Source organism: Kogia breviceps, chromosome 9, assembly GCF_026419965.1.
Source record: "Kogia breviceps isolate mKogBre1 chromosome 9, mKogBre1 haplotype 1, whole genome shotgun sequence".
Classification (NCBI taxonomy): Eukaryota; Metazoa; Chordata; class Mammalia; order Artiodactyla; family Physeteridae; genus Kogia; species Kogia breviceps.
In genome coordinates this window covers 4,265,846-4,275,205 of record NC_081318.1, presented here as the reverse complement: position 1 = coordinate 4,275,205, position 9,360 = coordinate 4,265,846, and the positions used below count along the sequence as shown (strand labels likewise).

The 9,360-nt window shown below is 41.4% G+C and overlaps 1 pseudogene; it reads right to left on the bottom strand.

The window, feature by feature from the left end:
* Positions 1-779: 779 nt before the first annotated feature.
* On the bottom strand, positions 780-1,761 carry LOC131762929 (vacuolar protein sorting-associated protein 26A pseudogene; annotated as a pseudogene).
* Between the last annotated feature and the right edge of the window lie 7,599 nt (positions 1,762-9,360).

Genomic DNA, 9,360 nt, shown 5'->3' with positions numbered 1-9,360 from the left:
CAGAAAACATACAGTGGTACCTATCAGATAGTGGTAGCAAAATGGTTACTTAATATGGTATCCGCGCCCCCCAAAAAAGCTGCAATGACATGCCACATAATCTCTTATGGACAAAAATTTAAAATTCACACCACAGAAGACTGCAAAGAGAACAAAATTCAGGAAGCCATGTAATGGTAGACTCAGAGGCACCTATGGTAAAACGCTTGTATGCATTTCTCAAACATGTACGGAAAATCATAAATGTAGTTTTCAAAAATATTGAAATGCCATGTTTTAAATCTTTGCAGGATGTACAGGCCACTCAGGTTTTCTAATTTTATTTGAACACAAAATATTTAATTTTTTGCATGTAGAGAATAAGAGGTAATCATTAGCATGAAAAAGGAGAAGAAAAGAATTTGTAATCAACATTATGCAGAAAGAAAGCAAAATTACAAATACCAACCTACTCACATGAAAATCTTTAATGTTTATGCTGATGTATAGCTGAGTGCTTATCATTAAATGAAAGTGTGCAGTTAAAAAAGAAAAAAAACAACATGGCAGTTTAAGAAAGTTCCAGTGTTTCAAAGAAAGCATTTTAAAAATATGTATATACATGAAGAACGTTTAGTTATGTCATAAAATAAACTCAGCACTGTAAGATAAAGGAATACTCTCATAAATGGAGTTTTGGCTTTTGCCCCCACCCTACACGCTGCAACCATCTTTAACCTGCTGAACTTAAATCTCAACGGATGTAGTTTTTTTTTTCTTTTTTTTTTTTTTCCTATTCAGTTCACATTTCAGGCTGCTCAGCAGATGCCTGTGATTCTGGCGATTCAAATCTCCGGTGAAAGTTTGCTCTCTGTTTCCTCAGTTTTTTCAGGAGCTTTTCTCCACAAAATGATCCCCTGCTGCTTGAAGTACATCCTGTCTTCCTCATCAACAAGGATAGAATTAAAAAGAACCTTACGGAAAATTTTTTGTTCACATCTCTCGTTGTTGGAGTTGGGTCGTATCCCGCTAAAAACAGTCTTATTGGAGTTGATTCACCTTTTACTGGTGTACCATCCATTATTTCATATTTAGCGATTGTTTCTGTTTCTGTTGTGGCACTGGGTCCAATTCCCGTGACCTCTTTTTTAACCAGTTGTAACTCCATATTTTGGATTTTTATTCTTACTAATAAGAAGTCCATTTTTCCCACAATCACATCCTTTAAATGATACTTTGATTTATCGTATATTCAAATTCTATGTGTAGACAATCTTCAGTGCCCACTTCCATCTCCATAGAGTTGTTGCCTCAGGATAGGTCGCAAGCTGGTGAACAATAAGGTCATACATATTCTGTGACCACGTCTGTCCGTCTTCTTACTATTGTCACTTTAAGGAGATACCTTAAGCAGACACTGGCACCGATATAAGATTCACGTGGTTTTTCAACTTGCGTAAATTCAAAATCATAACTTCTTCTCTGAGTCAGTTCTCCAGGTAAGGCTAGTTCTTTCGTTTGGTTTACAAATTCGTGAGTATTACTCTTGTCACTGAAAAGTGCAGTTTGAGCTACAAATTCAATTCTGATTCCTTGGTGCTGTAGCCTCTTTCCAGGTTGCTGGAAGGCTAGGTTTACCTTTCCTGAAACAGATTCTCCATCATAGAAAAGATAGCGTTTTTCTACTTTGCCAACTTCAGTTTTCATTTCCGCCATTTTCCTGGTTTCCCCGTCATTGAGGACAACATCGATCTCACAAATGGGACCAAAAAAACCCTCCAAGAAAACCCATTGTCAGTGCTGCCACCGCCACGTCTCCCCACTTCACTCCTCTTCCTTCAGGAGAACTCCCGGCCCAGGCTCCTATTTTTCTAAATCTTTAGTACAAAACTTAATGCTCCTCTGCACTTTGAGACCATATCCAGGAAAAGAAAGGCCAGCTGGTGCCATTCTCCCATGATTGCTTTACCCTCCCACCTTCCCCTGCCCAGGACTCTTTAAATCTCTGTGAACCACTCTTCCTGTGGATTCTCAGTCTTTTTTCATTTCTTCTTTTGTTGCTCTTTCCTCTCCGTCTCTTTTTTTCCCCCAATGTATGTTCTCCAAAATTCACATTGTGATAAATGATAACTTGTTAAATCGAAAGGTTCTCATTTGTTCCTTTTTTCCCCTTTCGCAAAAAACAAAAGCCAATTTAAAGATCTCCCTTCTCCAAGATGACTCCTCTTTTCCCACTCTTTCCTGCCCCTTCCTGTTTAGGTCTGCGGAGCTTCACTTCATGAGCCATTTCAACCACTTTCCAAACTTTTCTTCAGTCTGCACTTTTTTTTTTTTTTTGGAATTAAGCACCTCCTCCTCCTTTTCGCGAGTTAAAGGATTTCCCTACCGGATTTGGGGACACAGCTTAATCGCCGACTTCCTCTCCTTAGGAAGCCTTCCTAGTGGTGAGATCAGCCGTGACTCACAAGCCCCTCTGGGCACATCACAGACACACGCGAGGCTTGTCAATTGTGATTTATCGCTGTCATGACCTGGTTCACATCCTGCCTTATCTCCTCCCTCACGCATTCTGGCCTGGGAGTGAACACATCACAGAGCTAGAATTCACCTGAGAAGGTGTCCGTCGTAACTCCTGGTTGCGGGTATCACTCTCCAGCTTGTCTTTTGGCTTGAATTTCAGACCTTTCTTCCTCTGGTCCCTGTACCTACCAGGACCTCAGCCGACAGCTCTTACTGAATTCCCAGCTTCCCTAATCCTGACCACTGACGTCTGTCACCTTCTGTGCGAGTGCCTGTTTTTCCCATTAGAGAGAATCCTCTGTTATTTTATTTTGTTTATTAATTAATTAATTAATTAATTTGAAGTATAGTTGATTTATAGTGTAGTGTTAATTTCTGCTGTACAGCAGCGTGATTCAGGTAAACATATGTATATATTCTTTTTCATATTCTTTTCCATTATGGTTTATCACAAGATATTGAATATAGTTCCCTGTGCTCTACAGTACGACCTTGATGGTTATTCGTTCTATATATAATAGTTTGCATTGGTTAATCCCAAACTCCCAATCCATCCCTCCTCCGTAGCCCCTCCCCCCTGGCAACCACAAGTCTGTTCTCTGTGTCTGTGAGTCCTGTTTCTGTTTCATAGGTAAGTGCAATTGTGTCATATTTTAGATTCCATATATAAGTGATAATCATATGGTATCTCTCTTTCTCCTTCTGACTTACTTCACTTAGTATGATAATCCATAGGTCCATTCATGTAGCTGCAAATGTATGCCAGTATCTTTTTTGCTTCTGTTCTTATTCCGGTTTCCCCTTAATTTCTGTGATGGTTTTATTTTTTCTCCAATTTACTTCCCAAGTTTGCCCGCCGTTGCTTCATTTTTTTTCCTTACCTTCTCATTCTCTCTTTCCTGGATTATTACATATTTCCTGATGCCCTCCCTTCATAGAGGCAATTCTTAAGATTTAAAAAAATGCATGTGAGTCTGTTGCTGTTTTGTAGATAAGTTCATTTGTGTCCTATTTTGGATTCCAGATATAAGTGATATCATATGGTATTTGTCTTTCTTTCTGACTTTACTTAGTATGATCATCTCTAGGTCCATCCACATTGCTGCAAATGGCATTATTTCAAGAGAATCCTCTGTATTTTAAAAGCCAATATTTTGTAATAACTGTAAATGGAATGTAACCTTTAGAATTGTCTAAAAAGTTAGAAAATTAAACAAAAACCAAAGATCTAGCTTCACAGGTAATTTTGCTCAATCCTCTCATTTCATAAAACCTGAGATCCAACAAGGTGTAAGTAGTTCATGACCGAGTCAAGACTCAATTTTCGTTCCCTGGTTCCCAGACTTGGCAGATTCCATGGAGCCAGGCTGTTTGACGTCTGTCTTCTTTATTTGCACACAGAGTCAAGGGCCACATGCTGTATCAGCCTAAGGACGCTTCGCTGGTATTTAATGTTCCCAAGGGTGTGTCCCTGGTCAGGGTTTTTCTTGCCAACTATGGTTCTTCATGCTAAACAAGGGGCTTCCTTGTATGGTTGGTAATTTCTGAAAGAAATAGGAAAAGAAACCCATATAAATAAAAAAAAAATATGTAGGTAAATTCTTTTAACTACCCAGAATCTAAATCATCCTGGAGAATTTTAGAAAGTTTAATGGAATGCATGAAACGTAAATTGCTTTAATGACTTCCAGAATATTCGTGACAATCTATTTATGTCATTTTGGTTTACGTTTTATTGATTTTTAAATTTTTCATTGTCCTCGCTTTCTTAGTAAAATGCGTAAAACAAATATAAGCTCATGCATAAGTTAGATTTCCAGGAACAGAGGGCAGTCAATGAGAAGTAATTGTTTTTCTGGTCTAACATGTTGGATTGTTTAAAGTCAAAAGCTGTACCTCAAGTGTGGTATTTTAATGATCTTGCATCTTGTATCTTGTGAAGGAAATACAGGGATTGGAATTTTACAGATTCCCAAATCTCATATTAGTTTTGACTAAGGGCCTGGAAATCTGTATTTAGTCAACAGAGGTGGAGGAAAGTCATCTGACACCTCACGCATCCCCTCCCCACGTTTTAGGGCCTTAGAAAGTTTGAACTGTCTTCATGCCACATGATTATAATGCTCTTTCAAGTGTCTCTGTCTTCCTTTTTTTATTTTTAAAAGTTTAATTTAAACAACTTTTTATTGAACAATATAGCTGATTTACAATGTGTTAATTTCAGGAGTACAGTAAGGTGATTCAATTATACATATGTATATTCTTTTTCAGATTCTTCTCCATTATGGTTTATCACAGGAATTCCCTGTGCTCTACAGTAGGACCTTGTTGTTTATCTACTTTATATGTAGTAGTATTATCTGTTAATCCCACACTTCTGTCGTCCTTTTGTTTAAAATGAAATTTTCAAATGCAGTTAAGAAGACATAAGATATTTAGACATTACTAGATAATTAAAAATTATATCTGACAAAATGTGAATGCAGAAGAACAAGTTCATATTTTTTAATTTTATTTTTCATAAAATAAAAGATGAAGATGCATGGGGCCTTTGCTAAAGTCATCTCAAATGTACGAGTTCAGATGTGGAAAAACTCGTTCGGTGGAGGAATGTGGAATTAAGGGAAAAGGAGGATGCCTGGATCTCACAGTTGGTGGAGCTGTGCCTTCTGTTTGGATTGAGTCTCAGGGAAGTGGCTGCAGCTCTCTGGGCCTTTTATTTTTTTTTTCATTATGTGAAAACTGAGGACATTCACTAGGTTTCAGAGCCCCATCAAGCTCTTACTTGCTGATGATATTTCAACCCTAGAAAGAGCCAAGGCAAAGTGACTGCCATGATTAAGACATCCCTGGGCGTAGAAATCCAAGGCATTTCTGTAGTAAAATGTACTCAGTGGAAACTCTAAGCCGGTGGGAGTCCTTCACACTTTAGTGTGAAAAAAAAAAAAACCAACACTGTGAATATCTGACATAAACTTGAGGCCTGAAGACTGGAAAGTCCTAAATGAAATGAAGAGGCGATCAACAGTTTGAGATGCCTCTCTCTGTGCTTCCACTTTTCATTACTTTTTCCTGGATGTTATCTTATTTCATCTTCATAACAGCTACTAAGGTAGATACCTAAGTTTTTATTTCTTCTTTTTTTTTAAAACTGAAGAAATGGAGCTCCATGATTATATGCAAAGCACTTGTAGTCACAAGGGGGGTAGAAATCAAGAAAATGTGTTCAAACTGAAAATGTATAAATAAATAGTAATGCGTTTTGTTATTCAGTAAGTTTCAACCCCTAAGTCTATCTATTCCTTTCCTCAGTGCTGAGGTTTATTTATGTATGTCATAGGCATTGGACTCCTTGTTTACTGTTCTTTAAAACAAAAAAATAATCTGCTACTTTTATGAGTGAGATAGGATTTTCACAGATGAGACAGGAAACAACAGCATAAAATACCAGGGGGTGTGAAACATGAGTCCAGCCACATTGCAGGATTGCAGTTGGTCAGAGAAAAAAGAGTGGTCAGCAGCGTTCAGCCGGGTCATAGCATGTGTTCTACAGTCATAGAAATAGCACGCAGACTCAAGGCTTAGTGCAGCACACTTTTTCTTCTTCCCTGATTGAAAACCGTGATCTTTGGCAACTGAAGGACCCATAGAATTCTAATAGACAGTTATTACTTAACATTGTCTGTATTGGCTTCTGGTGCTTTTTATTTGGAACCTGTGAGAATAGAGTCTCGTTCTTTCCAGTACAGGAACTCTGCAGCTTAATTTCCTCTGCGTAACAGTCAAGAGCCTGAGAAATCGTCAAGAGGGACACAATATGAAACACATAAAAACAATAAAGCAATGTGTATCATCTTCTCCCTGGCTCTATCCGCTTTTGTGGTGGTGCAACATTTCTTTCTTAATTCACTCATCAACTGCCAACTGGACATGTGTGTAACAGAGATGCTATTCATTGCTTCCTGGGTCATTTATGGTCTGTGACAGTAGAACCCTGCCCACGTCTCTCCTTTCCCGTTTGAAACAGAGGACTAGGCCTTCTCCTGATGCAGCTGTTTAGACCAGGGCCGACCACGTGCTACCAGGGGGATAAATTCCCAGGATGTGCTGAGCCAGTCAAACACTCTCTTGGAAATTTGAGCTAAGAGACACAGAGACACCCATCAGAGGACAGAGGGCTCGCAGGTAAGATCACATAGACTCTGACAGCCATGTACAGTCATGGGCTGCTAAAAATAACTGTTGGGAGAAAGGGGAGGGGGGAGCAACAGAGGTGACAGACATGATGAGCCCTGAGACTCAGAGGACCTGGCCTCACCTTCAGACTTTCTGGGTACAGTTCACGTGAAGCCTGTCTCTACTCCCCTTTATTTGCTCTTAGGCTCCTTCTGTTTTCTGAGACGTCTAATATGTAAAACTGACAGAAAATAAAGAAAACTCTGTAATTACTAGCAAGATTTCCTATTTTTCACTCCCTCTCCCCATTCCTACCAAATAGAACTGTTTTGGTTGAACAGACTTTTTGATAAGCTTCTTTGCATTCTTGCTCTGTATCTCAAGAGACACAAGTGAGGGGGAAACAAAAGTCACTGAATTGCTTTCTAAGCAGGAGTGGGATTGATGGCCATGTTCCAGGTTAATAGTGGACAGAGCTTACCAAAGCTGAATTTATCAGAAAAATAGAGGGTATGTGTGAGGCTTTACAGCAAGAGATAAAAGGGAACAAGAGAGAAAAAGACGATGCTGCTGGTGGCCAGGAGATGTGTGTTGGGGAACCGAATAGAAACGTTGGGTGTGGTATCTCACTTTTCAGAGAAGCAGCAAGAAAACCCGTGGGCGCACTGATGTGCCATATGGCTAGACCTGGCTTTTCTGTGGCAATTGGAGTTGGGTCGTTTGATGTAACGTTGAATATAGGTCCAAGATGAGGGCAGGACAAGGTCTCCACTGCCCAGGGGGGCCCAGAAGATCTAGATTACATCCACAGTACATTTGTTTGTTATTGTTTTTGCTTTGCTTTTTAATTTGAGCTACTTTGAGGGTTTCTACATTTTTCTCAATGAGATGAGCTCTAGGAAAAATGCTGTGGAATGAGTGAAGCACCTGGGGGCTCCAATAAGCCTTAGACCCGACCTCCTTCCTCAGTGAATTTCCAGTGTTCTTCTGAATGCACTGGACTCATGGGACTTTCATGAAACGACCTTATATTTTTCCAACTGCGCCTTTGAAACAAATCTTTGGCTAGTTTGTACCCAGATTTGTGAAGCTATTTAGCTTTTGCTGGGTCCTTTTCTGTTACAAATAGTGTGATTTCAGAAGTTAAAATGACCAGGCCAGTCTACTATAATAAGGTTAAGACAGGCTTCTCCTGTCTCTCAGCTTGACCTGTTTGAGGTCTAGAAGATGGGTGGGATGGGTGGGGGACGGGATGGGGATGGGTGGGGGGCGGCTTCTCTGTGCCTCCTTCCTGGCACGTTTCTTATTCCTCTTCTGCACCCACTGGTCCCCATCTGTCACTCCTCCAAGGCTGAGTTCAGACAGAGAGGAGATGAGGGGAAAGGTAGAGCGAATATAGAAGGCCACAGATTGCTCTAGGTGTGGCAAATGCACAACAGTGACCTTTTTTTGGGGGGGTGTTTTCGGGGCGTTTTCTTTGAATGTGCTCACACAGGATGTTGATGGGTGACCGTAGCATCTTCCCCAGCTGTGATACCGTCCCCATCCTCCCGCTTCCCGGTGTCGCCCTGGGCTAGGTCCTTTGCTCTGTTGGGTGGGGCTCCTGGCTTCCACCTCCCACGTGGTCCCTTTCTGGTTCACGAGAGGCATGCCGTGTCCCATCACCATTTACTGGTACAGCTTTGCTCCCTCTTCACATCCGGCCGCCTGAGAGGCACTCTGGGTTCAGCTCCTTGATTTTAAATTTTTCCAGGAGGGGTCTGGGTACCACTGCTTTATGCTTCAGGGGGCCCCATTTCAAGCTCCCTGACGGGACCTCTGTGCTCAGAGACAACCAACAGCTTTCCTTTTCCTCATCCGGTTGTACATCCTTCTCCACTGGAAGGATGGAGATTCCAGAGAATTCCACCAACTCTCTGTATTGGAAACTTCCTCTCAGGTGGATGATAGCTATTGTGTGCTATCCATTTCAAACCCTTTTATCATTTCCCGTATTAATAGTCTTAACAGACCCTTGAGGCTGTAGGGGTGCTTGGCTACCACCATTACAGTTCTTAACTTTTGGTGCCTCAGTTGAAACCGAGTTAGGAAGATACTGTTAAGCTTGGTTCTCTTTCTCCTTGGGGTTGTCTTACGTGTCTGAGAACACCGGGCAGTTGGTGATATGTGTAAAGGGGTGATGCTGCCTGAGCGCAGCGCGTGTATTGAGAGGACGTATCTTGGCTTCTGCGATTGGAAAAGGATTCACGGAAGCGCTGGGGTTTCTGCTGGGCAGTGGAGGACACAGCACTTCGCTTGAGATGGGGCTGTATCTAAAGCACACAGGCAGCCTCGCCAAAGTGGAAAGTTTCCATCTTCTTTACTCAGTAAGTACGGGGGTTGCTTATGCGCTCATGTGTATCCAAGACGAGCGGGAACTCTTGGCGAATTCACCCTTCCTGCTGAAATCGCCTCTACCAATGGTGCGCCTCAAACCTTGCTGTGCACACTCCTCACCTAGGACGCATATTCTGATTGAGTAGCTCTGGGGTGGGGCCCGAGATTCTGCGTTTCTTAGAAAGCCCCCCGCCCCGAGGCTGCTGTTGCAGCTCATCCTCAGAGCACCCCTTTTTTTTTTTGCTATACAGGCCTGGTCCAGCATCTTGGGTCAGCTGTCCACTTCAGATATCATCTTCTTCTCGTCCT